Raw genomic sequence first — 15,739 nt, forward strand, 5'->3', positions numbered from 1 at the left:
GCTATCACGCCACGTTTCTGTATTCCAAGTTTCTGTATCTCCTTCTTACACGTCAATTGCTATTCAAGTACAAACCAGTCACATTCTCGTGATGTACGTGCAGTCAGTCTAAAGAATTGCAGCCAAGCTTTTTACAATTAGAAAGTTTAGTTGAAAGGCGTATTCATCCTTGTCGAAACTCTGGCAGGCCTCGAAATTTATAACATTGAGATTATTCTAAAAGGCCAATGGTCTGACTGTTCAAACAAATCGTTGAAAATTCGTAGATTTTTCACGACTTTAGCCAAAACTTATCAATGTATGAATTGGGTCAATGTTGATGAGTCTCATAATCGTGATATTTTGTCAAGTGTTCTCATCGAACTAATGAATACGTCACAAATGAATACAATTGAAATTCATGAGGAATCTTTGACAAAAATACTGAGGAAACTTTCAATAGCAATATAAGATGCATCGAGGTTGGTCTGAGTTTATGGTGAGCTTCTTTTTCTGTTCGTCAGATATTCTTTGCTCTTAAGCTCTTTGCTCCAGCGTTATTTTTTATCTCTATCAACAAGAATCAAAATAAAATGCCGAACAAAAGTAGCCCACAACCCATTGAAAATAATAAGAAACACATTAACTCACTCTAGATAAATTTGAATCAAATCTAAACTCCCGCAGAGGAAGGTTATCTACGACAATCAAGAAATACACAGCTTTGAGCTGACAAAATCAGTGATAAAAGTCCGCAAAACATGACTTGAATTGAGCATTTACAAGAGCTTTTTGAAAAGGACGAATAGAAAAACAAGCCCGGAAATAATTGTCCCAATTGAAATCTTTGCATGCGTTTCACTAACATCATTGAATCCTCAAAAACAGTTCAGCTCAGAAAATATTGAACTGCATCTCAGCTTTTGGCAGCACCGTAATGTTTATTTGTTTAAGAATGAGTACTAAGCAAGCAAAACATTTTGATCAGCTTTTTACATTTTGATCTGCAAAAGTTACGTTATTGGTTCAATAGACACAACAAAAGTCCATTTTTGGTTAAATAAGCCTCATGGCATCCAAATTTTTTCAAGGAATGATGAAGTTAGATGTCAGTGATGTCATTTTGGAAAGCCGTAGAAATTCTTTAAAAAAATTGAATTACTTTTATATTGCTTGCTTTTCCAATGTTTACTCAAAATATATAATCAGCATCATGCCAATTTATTTTTCTTTCGTTTTTAATCATCCTATACATTCAAAAAACAAGTGAGTTACTTATCAACACAAAAAAACATTTAGATAATTTTTTTGGGAAAAAAATACTTGTTTTCGTTTGGACACTCCAACGTCAAGGGCAGGTATATTTATGCATATATATATATATATATTATATATATATATATATATATATATATATATATATATATATATTATAATACATATATACATATATACATATATATATATATATATATATATATATATATATATATATATATTGTGTGTGTGTGTGTGTGTGTGTGTGTGTGTGTGTGTCGGACAGTGTCCAGGAAAAACAGAAGGACATTGGATCTGATCAGTCCTAGTGGATGGCTGAGAAGAGCAATATCAATAGTCTGGACAAAAGCTGAAAAATTTGTCCCGATTTTGTTCTCGACTTAAGGTGATCTAATCATAGAGGGGTCTGGGATCAAGCAACCCCATTCAGGTGTTGTTGTTGATTTAGAGGAGTAGATGAACTGTGGGAGAGGGCGGACGATTCCAATTCGCTGCCAACTTCACTCCAGCTCCATCTGATTTTAGATAACTGAACACTTTGTGGAACTATTCAGTGTTTTTATGCCCCAATTAGAATTTAAATGATGTTACAATAACAAGATACTATGCAAAAATTGGCACGTGCGCTGGAGGTGGAGTATAAATTATATGCTCACGAACCTGGGTGGGAGAAAGGTGTGCGTGCGTGTGTCTGTGTGTGTGTGCTCACGCTAAAACATTTTCAGGTTGAAAACGTTTTCGGTCTCTGTTTCATTGAGAGTGTTCTTTTTGAAATTTGATTATTCAAAAGTGAGTAAAATAACCAGCAGTTTACTAGTTTTTTTCGTCTTGTGTTAGTATTTATTGATCGTAAATATGTTTTCTGAAGTCAACAGTTTCTTCAAACATGAACAGTTCGACATTATTCAAAACATTTAAAAACAAAAATGTTCCAATTGTCTTTTCTTTTTTTGGGGATCTACAAGATTCTGCTATTACGAGTTTGAAAATTTAACATTGAAATGACAAAGACAACACGAAAAAAATGTTTTGTTTCCATTCTGCTTCCTCCAGTCTTTAGTCGCGTTTTAGCTTTTGATGTGAAAAACGGGTGTAAAATGAGTGAAATCTAAAATAAAACCGCAAAAAAGGACGTAATTGCACCGTGGTGCTCAAAGTCTGTAACGGCTGGTTCTTTTTAATTGTGATATTTCCTTATAACTTTATTAAGGGGGTGTGGAGAGTTATCCAATATCCATAGAAGCAATTATTTTGACTTCTCAAATATCTTACTCTTAAAATACAGAATCTTGATTAAACCCGCAATATTTTCAGTTTGTTATGTTACTTTAAAATTGCTGCCGTTTTGCTTCTGACTTAGTTGAGACTTCCTTTTAAATTCCGTTTTGTTAATCTCAGTTGTAGTTGCCATTAAAATTCTTTTTTGAGTTGGAGCAAATTGCCCAAATATCTTGGAAGAGTTAATTATATAGAAAAAAGAATAAAAACCGAAACTGAGTAAAGACCTTTACTTTATCTATAGAACTCTGCTAAGAAAAAACTAAAAGCAAAGAGACCATAACCTGAAAGAAACGTTTGCCTTTTATCTGTAAGCTTGAGTTAGTCGGTAATAAACGGAAAATCAAAAGAACTTAAGGATCTTTTCCGTTTACGCTGTGTCCCTCCCCCCCCCCCCCCCCCCCCAGTACGTGATGCACCCCCTAATGACACTGAGCAAGTGTCATTACATTTATTATGTAAAAATATAGCACGTGCGTCTGGTGGTTACAAAACGATGGTGGAGGGCACAAACGGAAAAGATCCGAACTCAATTTATAAATTTTCAACTCTCATTGAATTTGAGTTTTATAATCGTATTTCCAACAGTCTTGTAAAAATTCCGTTTCTTTTGCATCTGAAGTTTGGGCATTAACTTCAAAAATTGAGGAAGTATTTTTTCAGTTCAAAAACCTTTCGCAATAAATAAACGTCACCATGTAAAAATTGGCAAGTAAAGTTAAATAAGTTCAACTCTTTTGGCGAGCTTGATACACAAGAGAATGAAAGAGAAAGATGAAATTCCGTTTTAGTTTTGTTCACGATTTATTTTTTGTCGCCCTTCAGTAATAATTAAAGGAACGAGGATGTTGCTGGCATTTATTGTGAAAGGAAAACGAAAGAGATATGAGAAGTAAAGCAAAAAAGGAGGATTATGCGTACGCACATAATAATCCGAAACCACTTGTCCATATTCTTGACTTAATTGGCTACCAAATGATGAAGAGGTAGGAAACTTTCAAAAGCAGGTAGGAAACTTTTTGAAAAGAAATATTTTAAGAAGACAAAACAGACAAATGACATCAAAAAAGAGCTGGATTAAGTTGCAACAAGCAGCCAATTGCACTTGTTATTAAAAAGATTACGTAACCAGACTAAAAAATAAAATTAAATACAGGCAGAGGCCAAAAATTCTAAAACGTTTTCAGGACGTTTTCGCGGTGTTCAAGGCTTGATAAGTATCAGATGGTATCTACAAGAACCGCAAATCATCAGTTGCTTCAAATCTGAAAATCAACCGGTCTTCTTTTTAAAGGACTACGCCGAAACGACAACAAAGAGAAATACAAAAACTGAACAGCATAGAAATCTTGAAAAACTTTCATGAAACTAAGTGATGGAAGCCCTCAGTAAAAACAATAACCAATCGAAGAAAATGTGTAAAATAACACAAACAGTTGAGATTGCCTATTATACAGATTGAGTCACATGCTGCCGAAATCCAAAGCAAAAAGGAGACAGTTAAAAAATTTTTTTTTCAAAGCTGATTTGAAAGTCATTAAACAAATTGCTAAAAAACGAAATCTTTAAATAGTTTCAGTTATACGTCCCGGTGAAGCAATTGAGACATTTCCTTATATCCTTATCAGGTTTATGTTGTACAACAAAAAACACACACAGGCAAAAAATTTTTTTTTAAAGAAATTCGTAAATTTAGAGAGAAAACAGTGTCTCAACAAAAACGCATAAACTGTTCAACAAAAACAATTAACATAATCAAATACGCCTTTTTGAACGCTGTACAGCTTCACAACTAAACTTTTTTTCAATCAGATTTGTCATTAAAGCGAGACTTGACAAGAAAGCAAAAAGTTCAAAGTAAAACCGTTACAGATATAAATTCTTAACTCACTAGAAATGACTTTCCCATTGTTTTTAATGAGATCACGCAGAAGCTGAGAGAAAAGCTATAAAAAATAATGGCAGAGTTCAAAATTTCATCGACATTTTTCTTAAAACAAAAGAATTCAATGTCATAAGAGACATTAGATAACTCCTGAAAGCATTGTCTAGAATCGTTCATAGCTCTTAAAAGACCAATTAGATCTTTGTTGGGGGAGACTAGGTCAACGGACTGCAAAAATATAGCAAATGAAAGCAAAACAAAAGAAATTCGCAAAAATTTAAGAAAACAATAGGTCAGAGCCCGAAAATTTTCTTACCGTAAGGAACTAAAGTGAAATCAAGGTAAGCCCTGATATTGCTGCACGGCCATCAAAACTATCAATTGCTCTTATGGTTGCGAAATAAATCAGTTAACTTTTAAACGCAATTTTTTTAAAGAACAAAAAATTGGCAAAATTACATTTCCAGAAGACTCTCCAAGCCAGCCGGAGTGCACCTAACTCTCTTTTTGAGTTGACAAAGAACATGGTAAGCAATTTTACGGCCTCCTTTTCCAGCAAATTTAAAGAAAGTGGACTTAAAAAGCATATTTGGTCCCATTTTAGAGGGAAAAAAGTCTGAGTTTCAAGAAAAGCGTGAATTCCACCCGAAAAACTCGGATCGAGCAACTGTGTGACCCTTCTCTATCTTTAAAGATAAAATCAAAAAAAACACCACCGTTATTAATTTTAACATATACTAAAAAAATTTTTTGACAAATTGGCTGGAAATACGGAAAAAGTAAATAAAAACAACTAATTTTATTCACGAAAATTTAAACCTCGATAACTGTAAAAAACGAAAATGAAATATATATATATATATATATATATATTTAATTCCATATTCTACGCTGAACGGGCTTTTTAATGATGCCACTCACAACTCTCTACGGTAATCGATCGGCCAAAACTGACTGAACAATAAAAAAACACATTTGAGTATATAGTTCCTCCCCTCACTAAAGTGCGTCGGAACAATAAGAGGCAATTAAATAACTTTGTGCTAAGTAAAATTGATGTGTGTCATTTCTTACATAGCCACAGTTTATTATGGTGCTGACAACGCAATGGATGATTTCTGTCTTCATCACAAATCTCTGATTAAAAACAGACATTAAAAATTTTAAAGATGTAGCCATTTTAATTTTTCACTTTTCTTAAAAAACTAAGTCTAAGAATTACCACAAAACAACATATCTCAAGCCCGTAAAATGTTGAAGAAAGTTTATCTCTTGTCTATTCAATCTTTTGGCTTCGGCCACTAATTAAAGATGAAACATGGGAATTCATTGAAAGAAAAATAAAATTTTTGGAAACCAAACTGATAGTAAAAGCAAATGATCGGCACCTATATCTAACAAATTGTGCATGAAAAAATCTGAATTAATGGCAACAAACACTGCAGGAACAGTGGCAAAACAGGATCACAAGAATTCACTTCAGAATTGTTGAGGGGAATCTTTAATATTAAATTGCTTTGAAATTTCAATTTGACAATGTTTGAACAACGAGGCAAATTAAGGACGCCAGATGTAAAAAGCTTTTTTTACAGAGAACTTGAGATACTTTGTGGATTTATTATCAGCAGAAACAAGACCTGAAGTTAAATAAGTAGCAAGATTACAACGCTTGATTTCTCATAAAATACACAATTTAAGCAAAGTGGCATTCCTTTTGAGATGTTTGGCATGACGCTCTCTAACTGAAAAAATCACAGTTAAGGCTCATTCTCGTTTACGGCATAATGGTCTACCAAATAAGGAAGACATAGAAAACTTTTAAACATTCACATATTGTTCAACAAACCACTAAACGAAAAGGCAATGCCACATTTGAAGGTTCAAGAAATCTGCCGATAACGAGACTCCGATACAAGTCAAGGGTAATATCTAGCCAAGAAAATATTAATTACACGCAAAACCCGAAGTCTATTTTTAAAAGAAAACACAATGGCCGAAACAAAATAGCAAAAAATACCACCTAAACTAAACAAAATTACCAAAAATATATGAGACATGTCTTCAATTAGACTCGGTAGCAATTCAGAAAAAAATGCAAACTGGAAATGTTCCAAAATGAATTTCTATTTTTGGAAAATAATTACTTTCTTGGTGATTAAAACCATTAGATATCAAACTGAAAACGCTAAAAGGGTTTTTTTACACTTCTTGATGTATAACTGAGGAAGCACTTGACATTTCATTTAAAACTCTTGAGGAAACAATTCAGAACTGTCATTATGTCACACGAGTATCAAAGGGGGACAAAAACAGGCAAAAGGTTCTTTAATATTTCAAATGAAATAGCACGAAAGCGCTTCCACAGCCCTTAAAACGATTTGATATTCACTTAGACTATCAAACAGGTTTAAGTGTGCAATTTTGCAAAGACATAGGGACCTTTCCATTGGATCTTAATTCTGACAAATAAACAAAGATTAACTCAAAAAATTTGCAAAAATCCAAAATCGATTTTTTCAAAATTTCGTAGCATCAAAGCCAAGAAAGCATAAGTTGAAAACGAAAACGGCAATGAAAATTGGAATTTGGCGCATTAGGAAGACCGTACGCTCTGTATTAAAGAGACCAAACTAAATTAGGCCACTAAAAATGATGAAAAGTGACATAGCTCAGAAATTCATTGATTTTTTTTATAACAAGAAATTTCAAAAGTCATAAAAATCATAAGCATTCAACTAAAAACAACAACAGCCTAATTTGCAACTCCTTGGGAATCCAATTGGGCTTGTTATTAGTGATAATAAGTCAGAATACTAAGAAAAAAATTTGGTCATAACTCAAATATTAACAAACTATTTTACGAAACAACAATACTGAAGTCATTAAAACTGTGAGTTTTCAAAAACCAGTAAAAATGATCAAGCGAAAGTATTAATTTCTTCACTTAATTGAAACTTTAAATTTTAACATGAATAGAACACCCATGAAAACTCTTACGAATTCGGTATAAGCCGTGAAAGCTTTCAGGGCTTATACCATTCTTCGAATGGTATAAACCGTGAATGCTTCAGTAAAGCGATATAAACAAACCAAAAAACAAGGGTGTCATGCAGCAAAAAAATTTCAGAGGTATCCATTATGAGACCAAATACGAAGATGCAAAAATTAGGAACAAAAAGGAGCAGGTTCAAATATTCTTTTGTTTTTTGAAAAGAGCATCTGAAAATCATTGAAATATTTTTATATAAAATGAAATTGCTGATTTGTTTAATGCGTACATCCAAGAACCTCGTTGAGATCTTTCTTAGTTTTAGATACTTCAAGCAATTACAAAAGGAACGACAAAGGTGGAAATTCAAAATTAAAAAAACTTCCCAGCATAATGGTGTCAAAGCCGTCAAAAGCATAAGATAGTCTCCAAAAAAGTTCATTTTCCAATGCGCGTTCATTAGACGTCAATTTGACTTGTCGCTAATGTGATTTTTCAAAGTAAACAAAATGAACCTCTAAAATGAGCAAAACATCAAAAATGAAAACGTTTTATAAGAAGCTCGTAGTACCAAAGCCAAGAAAACATTAGTTAAAAACAAAACAATCACAAAACTTTTTTTTCTGCACAAAGAATAAAACATTAATTGTCTTCACTGAAACAGAGTTACAGATATACAAAGATAACTAAAGTATGATAAAAAATATATGTAGTTCAAAAATTCACTGATATTCTCACCAAATATATACAAAGATAAAAGATATCAACAGAAAACGCGGTATAATTTTCTAATTTTTGAAAGAAAAATTAAATTATTCAGAGTAGGACCTGAGACTGCAAAAAAAAAACAAAAAGTACAGGCAAGATACAAAAATTAATTTAAGTTTTATCTTGGAAAAAACACTTCATCAAAACCTTAAAGTTCTTGAGCTCGCACTCAAAAGCTATTGTGTTATGTTCAATGGAAACCCCTTTTTAAATAAATGGGACTTGCGGTAATTGAGCCCTGGTTTAAATTTATTTTCGTCAATTTCACATTAAACGGAATCAATTAACATAAAAAAGAACCAGAATTGCAAAAATGTTTTAAAAACATTGTGCCCCAATAAAGTTGGAAGAGTTTTTAGATAATAATAATAGTCCACGAGGAGAACAAAACTAGCACTGATGTAGCTGCACGTCCAACTAAAATCTAGTTGCTGCAATTTTTTTCGATGTTGATAGTCTGGCAAATGAAACACTTCAACATATCTAAAATAATTCAAGCTTTTTAGATACATATTGACTTATTTAAGCAAAAAATGTTTTGTACTTTAATTCAAGAAAACTCCTACAAGAAACTGAATCAAAACTTCCCTTTTTGGAGTATAAAATGAGTGTTTTTAGCAGTTTTCAGTTCTCTAATACTGGCAAATTTAAACAAAGTGGTATAGAAAATAATATTTGGCACTGTTTTTGATGAGAAAGTCCAAAACTCTTAAAAATTCAGTAACATTTTTGGCTAATAACCTCAGACTAAAACATTCAGCAACACTCCTCTCTCTTTAAAAGCACAACCATTAACACTCTGCTAACCATTAACACTTAGCAAAATTTTGACAAAAATTGAGACCGAAATGTGGTAAAAGATTACGGAACAGTTGACGCACAAACAACGCAAATTGGTTTACTATTCAGAAAAGTTCAAACGCCGACAAATCCCCGTAGAAAACGAAATTCAAAAAAATCATTTTATCTATAAAACATTATCTATATTCTTCCATGGACAGTCTTTTTAATGATGCCACTCACAATTCTCTACAATGAATATATCGATCCGCGCAAATTGACTGAACAGAAGAACCCATTTGAGTATATAGTTCCTCCCTCCCACTAAAGTGTGGTCAGAATAATAAGAGAGCCTTGGGTGTTGTAATCAGCGGATTCCAAGTACATAACATTTTAGGCGCGTATAAGTCTAATTGAACTCAATTCAAAATAACATAGTTTTACGAGAGAGATTCATTGCAGTTTTAGTCATTAAAATTAAGTGGCCTGCTCCTCCCCATTTTCAAAAGGGTTGCAATCACTTTAATTTGTAATCCAGTTGCCTCATCGATTGTACACTCTCATAATGTGATCCTTGAAGCAGTTAGAACTTTTCTGGGCGAGAAAAATTTTAGCATTATCAACTCCCCCCTTAAATTGAAAAGTTACTCCTCTTTTTTTCGGGCCAGTAATTTCTCTCTATTGAGTGCTAATTGCCCACGTGGTACGCTGATAGGAAGCACTGATCAGTCGTCAGAAAGCTGAACAGTAAATCATTACCAGAGAAATGGACTGAGCCAATCGGTCAAAAAGTATGAAAACAAATTGAGCATTTCTGAGGTTAATAAATTTGGATGTCAATTTTGCTTGAGAATTCACAGTTTATTCTACAGACGCTTGACTACCAGATGTCCACAATAGGTTTTAAATATCCCTATATCCCTAATATAAATAAGTTATTTTTCCCAATCTGCTGTCAATTTTGGCTTGCTATCATGCCTTGAGTTAGCATAATATTTACTTGGCAGACAATAGCTTGATCACAATAGCGTGCCAGGTTTGCAAAAATGGCATTTTCTGTTTTTGTCATATCCTTAAATGCTAAGCCCGCACTTGGCGTAGACTTTAAGCTTATTCGATTGGAGACGCAATGTTTGATCGGTAGTGCTGACAAATAAGCGCCTGACACTGGTTGAGGCTTTCAAAAAAATTTTTTCAGTGGAGTTTCGAGTTCTGTCTTCAATAATAAATTCGTATTTTGCTTTCAATGAAACCACGTATGCGGCCTTTATATGCTCATTTGCAAATATTGCGTCTTAACCAGAAATACCTATAACAACTTGGATTGAGCCCAAACAATGTCGTTAGTGACTGATTCAAAATTTTGATATAGCGTTTCTCCTTAACTTTCACGGAAAAGTTCTGTAACTTCGAGTGCATGTTCTTTCTGTTAGAGTGCTGTTCAGAAACAAAATAGAAGCTTTGGAGCTCATATCGTTGACAAAAATTTCCAGATTGCTTTGACGATCGTTCAAAAAACTCCGATTTTATTAACCATTGAGGGTTTCAATTCGTCTGTTTGGTTGTTTCTATTGAGTGTTGAAATTGCTGAACATGAAAACTCAAAAGCATTGGTTGATCTTCGTTTTACTTCCATATCCCCACCAGTTTCTCTGAGCTGCAACTTTTTTTGAAGTTTTTTTTCAGTTTGATTAATTTGCTGCATACATGCAGCCATTCGTCAACGAGACCGTCATCTATTAGCAATGTAAGTTGAGATACACCTAAAAAGTTTTTGATTTCAAGTAACCATGGCTAGCCATGAATGTCACAGAGAAGAATGTTCGGAGTGCATCACAAACCATGAACAGCAGATTCAAATTGAGTTGTAAAAAATTGTATAGCTTATTTTGGTAAACTTAATAGAAAATGTTGGTAATTCTTTCCAGGCCAGCGCTTTGTCGTTAGCAGTGGTCAACAAATGAGATTGTTTAAGAGCGATAAATGCGTTGTAGCAATTTGTTCTGAAATCTCCGTTGATATCGGGTCATTGAAAACATCTCGTCCCGGGTCGAAGAAAAATCGGAAAAATATGTAAGATAAGCATTGGCAAGTTCTTTCACCGCAAATTTTGTACATATATTTGCGTTGAAATGCGGTGAAATTATGTAACTTCACCACTAGAGTAAGCAGTGAACTTAAAAAAATCTCCACATTTCACTGCTTACTACAAATTACCGGCCTTACACGGATTCAAACCTCTCACTTCCTATATGTCAGCCACTTCGTCCATCTCGCCAACCTCTCACTAAATTCTGGAATATTTGTTTTGAATTTAAATCAAATATTCTACTTTTTGTAGAACATGCGCGTTGAATTTTTGCAAGAATACCAGTGAATTTACAAATTTCAGCGTTGAAAAAGGGTGATTTTTGTAAATTAATCTAGTGATGAAATTCCATAACTTCACCGCTTAAAAATATTTCAAGATGATGTTTGATTATTCGTGGTTAAATTTTCTGTCCGTCTTTTAATAAATGCAACTTTATTTCGTTGGACCAAAAAACAATTAGAAGTGTTTTCTAAGCGGTGGATTGATGTTATTTCACCACTAAGTGAAGCGGTGAATTTGTGTAATTTCACCGCATTAACTGCTGATCTCACACAATATTAATACTTTTTCTAATCGGTGAAATTATGTTATTTCGCCATTAAGTTAAGTAGTGATTTTTCGCAATTTCACCGCATTCATCGTTTATCTCACACAATTTGGACACTTTTTTAAACGCGGTGAATATATGTAATCTCACCGCTACCAGGCGATAAAGTTTTTTTCACCGCATTCACCGCATCACTTATGTATTTTGACCGCGTTACCCGCTTGTCTTGCAAAATTTCTCACATTTACCGCTTATCTTGCATAACTTTGCGTTGAATGGTGGTGGCACCTCGACCCGGGTTAGTTTTTTTCACCGAGTTAGTTGTTCTGGACAGCCACTGACTCCAACTCCTAATTGGAGATTATCCAGCATGTCTTGCATCAATTGTCACGCATCAATTTTGGTTGCTTTACAGGCTTTTTCATTAGTTGCCTTACCGTACCACTTACTGCAATGGTGTCCATCTAGCCTATTTTTTTGAATAAACAGTGATTGAAGCTATATCAAGCTTGTAAGAAAAAAACAAAGAAAATTTGCCAACTATCTAAAATTACGAATTTTGTGTTGATTCGGAGTGCAGGATGCAGTTGGTCGGGTGATGCAACTAAAACTGATGCACGAAAACAAATTTAACAGGTGCTCAGAAAACGCTTTCGAAGCGCCGGAGGCTTTGAAATTGTTGAAATTTTTCAGTTGCTCGTGAATTAGCTGGACTACAAATTTAAATTTTTTTGCGGTTGGGTCACTATGTTCGTTTTGATGCCAGTCATATAGTGCTTTTAATTTAACTTTATTTACAAGAGAGATGTTGGATGACACTTTTTAATTCTATCTGCCCTTCTATTTTGGCCTTGAAAATACAAAACCTTGTACTTTTGACTGCTTCGTAGATAAAACTTCTCGCTATCAACCTAAGAAATTACCGGCATTTGAACGTTCTAAGCGTAAACCTTATCTCATCTGGATTGCGTTTGTGTTTAACCTGGACTGATAGATAATAATTTGCACATAGATACCGCCAACATCCTTTTTTCACGTTTGACTCCTTATTGTGATTTTCAGCAAAAGTCATATCAAAGATTGCAAAAATGCTGTGACCTCATTCACTTAAACTTAAAAGGTTCTATTCTGTTTTGCCCCCCCCCCCCCCCCCCCCCCCAATTTAGTGAGCATAAATTTTTTATGACCCCCTGGCGCACGTGCTATTTTCTTAGATAGTAACGTGCTATATAACAACATATAATTTGTAACTGGGGGTCATAAAAACTGGGGGGGGGGGGGGGGGGGGAACAGAATAGATCCCTTAAAAGCAACAAAAGAACCTGCTGTTACATGGTACTTGAGAACTCAAAATGGTCAACACCTTTTAAAGAATCAACATAGTCTCATATTGACAATTCGAATCTATTCTGTTTCGCCCCCCCCCCCCCCAGTGTGTTTTACGCCCCCCCCCCCCCCCAGTGTGTTTTACGCCCCCCAGTTACAAGTTATATGTTGTTATATAGCACGTTACTATGTAAGAAAATAGCACGTGCGCCTGGGGGGCGTAAAAATATAAGCCCACTAAGCTGGGGGGACCCGAAACAGAATAGATCCGACAATTCCACCTCATTGACGAACTTCTGACTGTTGTTGTTGTTCTGCTCACAAAACTATTGTATCATGTTTCTCTTCCGACATTTCTATAGTAACTTTTTTAAGTCTTTGCAAATACTGCTCGTATTTCGATCATTTCCAGAGTAATGTTGAGTTAAATCAGCAGTTATATTCGGCTACCCAACCGAAAATTTTACCATAATTTCAAAAATCTTACCAATTTGATCTTCCACAGTTTTTGTTTAACGAGTACTTTGTAAAATTATTTGCTGCGTCAAAAAACCATTTTCTCTCCTGGGGTTAAATGTTTACGCTCATTGATACTAAAGTTGTTCAATCTTAAGTATAGCAATAAGTGTAGCATTGTGTTCTGCTTTAGTGCTTGCTTGTCTTAGCCTTTTTTCTCCCATGAGTTAAGCCCATTTGATCATCAACATAATTTGTTCCAACAGACATCACTGTTTAGGTAAGTATTGTTTTCAACAATGATGGTGCTGTCTTTGCTATTAAATTGTTGTACGTGATTTAACTTAATAGAGGGAGAATTTAGGAGAGCAGATCAGTGGAAGAGGAGAAAAAGGCTAAGACAAGCAAGCAATAAAGCAGAACACAATGCTACACTTAATGATGTTTGAAAGAAAAGGGGGACTGAAACTGGTTCAAAAGTGTTTTTATGACTTTAATCTTCATTCTAAAATTCAAGATTATTCCTGAAAAACCTGCCAGTGTTGCATGTGACGAATCGACAAACTAAAATTTAATCATTTTGTCTTGAATAGGGAAAAAGTTTGCCAAGAAAAACTTTCTAAATCCAACTTTATTATTTTTCATCCCCAAAAACAACTTTGTTTGAGCGTTTTCAGATATTGATTGTGGTAGAAGAAATATAATCTTGGTAAACACAGGCTTAGATATTTTTCCCGTTTTCATTTGGCATTCTTGTGGTCCTTTTGAACTTTCTCTCGGATAGGTTTTCTCTCGGGATTTTATAGGCCTTATCAATACGTTTTTCTATACTTTTTGGACTAATTTCTGCGCAACCGTGGAACAATTATTTTGTACTAAAATCTGAAACTTTTAAAATTAAAAAAAAGGAAATATATTAAAATTAAAACAAAAAGGTTACCCGGTTCGCCACTTCTTAGTAGTCAGACATGAGTACTAAGGAAAAATATAGGATCTTTGTACAACTACTAAGAAACCATATATGATGGTTGTATGACTACCAATAAATCACATATCTGTATGACTACTAATAAATCACATATTGTTGTATGACTACTAATAAATCACATATTATATGTGGTTGTATGGCTACCAAGAAATCATATAAGATCCTTGTAGGACTACTAACAAAATCACAGAGAACTACTAAGAAACTTGATAAAGGACGGTAAATCTTGCCAAGATCTTGCCATGTTACATGGCAAGAAAACATCAAGGTATGTATGAACTTGTTGAGTGGGATCAACTAATTTTTTGTAGCAATTACAGTGCACTTAACACCCAAAAAAGGAGCGTTAAAAAACAAATTTAATTTGGAATTCTAAAAAATTTTCTCGCAATGTTTTTATTCCCACCGAATTGGTTAATAGATCACAATTCAAACACTTGGTACAGCTCGGACAACACAAAACAACAAAGAAGGATTTTTTTCTAAACTGTTTCCACTAGTTTTCTGTTAATTTTCTACTAGTTTTTCCTTGGTTCATTTCGCTTTGAATCAGCTTATTCAAAAAGAATTACAAATTTTTTGTTATTTTTGCCCCAAATCGCAATTTGAAAAAAATTTTTGCTAATCATAACTTTTTAAAACCAGTTTTGCTAGTTTTTTAGTAGTTTTTTCTGTTCATAGCGCTTTGAACCTCTTAACACTTTCTACAAAATGAGATTCTAAAATTAGTGCTGATCCAATTTGCTTCAATTTTGAACCGTAAATTTGACTCGAAAAATGTTTTTTTTTATAGCAAGCACAATTCCTTCTAAAACTGTTTTCTATTGTGTTAAGATTGATCAAGATCTTCGCAAGTTTTGCCAAGATAATTTTTTGTCATGTCTTTGAAATGTGATCTAAGAAATGATTGCTTATGAAGTTTTGCTAAGATGTTTTAAGTTTTGCAATAGTTGTCTAGAACTTGCGTGACATGGCAAGGTGTATCAAATTTTGTTTTCACTGGGACTGCATGACTATTAAGAGTTTTGAATCATGAGCAACCGGAAAAAAATACTTAAAGCAACAAATAATACGAATCATACGAGCAATCATTAACAGTATTTTGCTCATACGAGCAACTCATCAAACTAACTATAATAGTGAACTTGTTTTATCATCTATAAGAAATTTTTGGTTTTTGATATGTTATTTTTCAAACGTACACGCCTATTTTGAGAGATTAAAAATCCATTCAATTTTTTTATACATTGAAATCTTGTTATTGCAAAACCAGAATTGGCTCACGTCTGTCTAGCCACAGAAATGACATGAATCGTCTCTAAGTTCCTGAACATTTAAAAATAGTAATAATCATATGATCGTTACATGTACAC

This window comes from Convolutriloba macropyga, chromosome 6 (assembly GCF_964194025.1).
Source record: "Convolutriloba macropyga chromosome 6, txConMacr16.3, whole genome shotgun sequence".
Classification (NCBI taxonomy): domain Eukaryota; kingdom Metazoa; phylum Xenacoelomorpha; order Acoela; family Convolutidae; genus Convolutriloba; species Convolutriloba macropyga.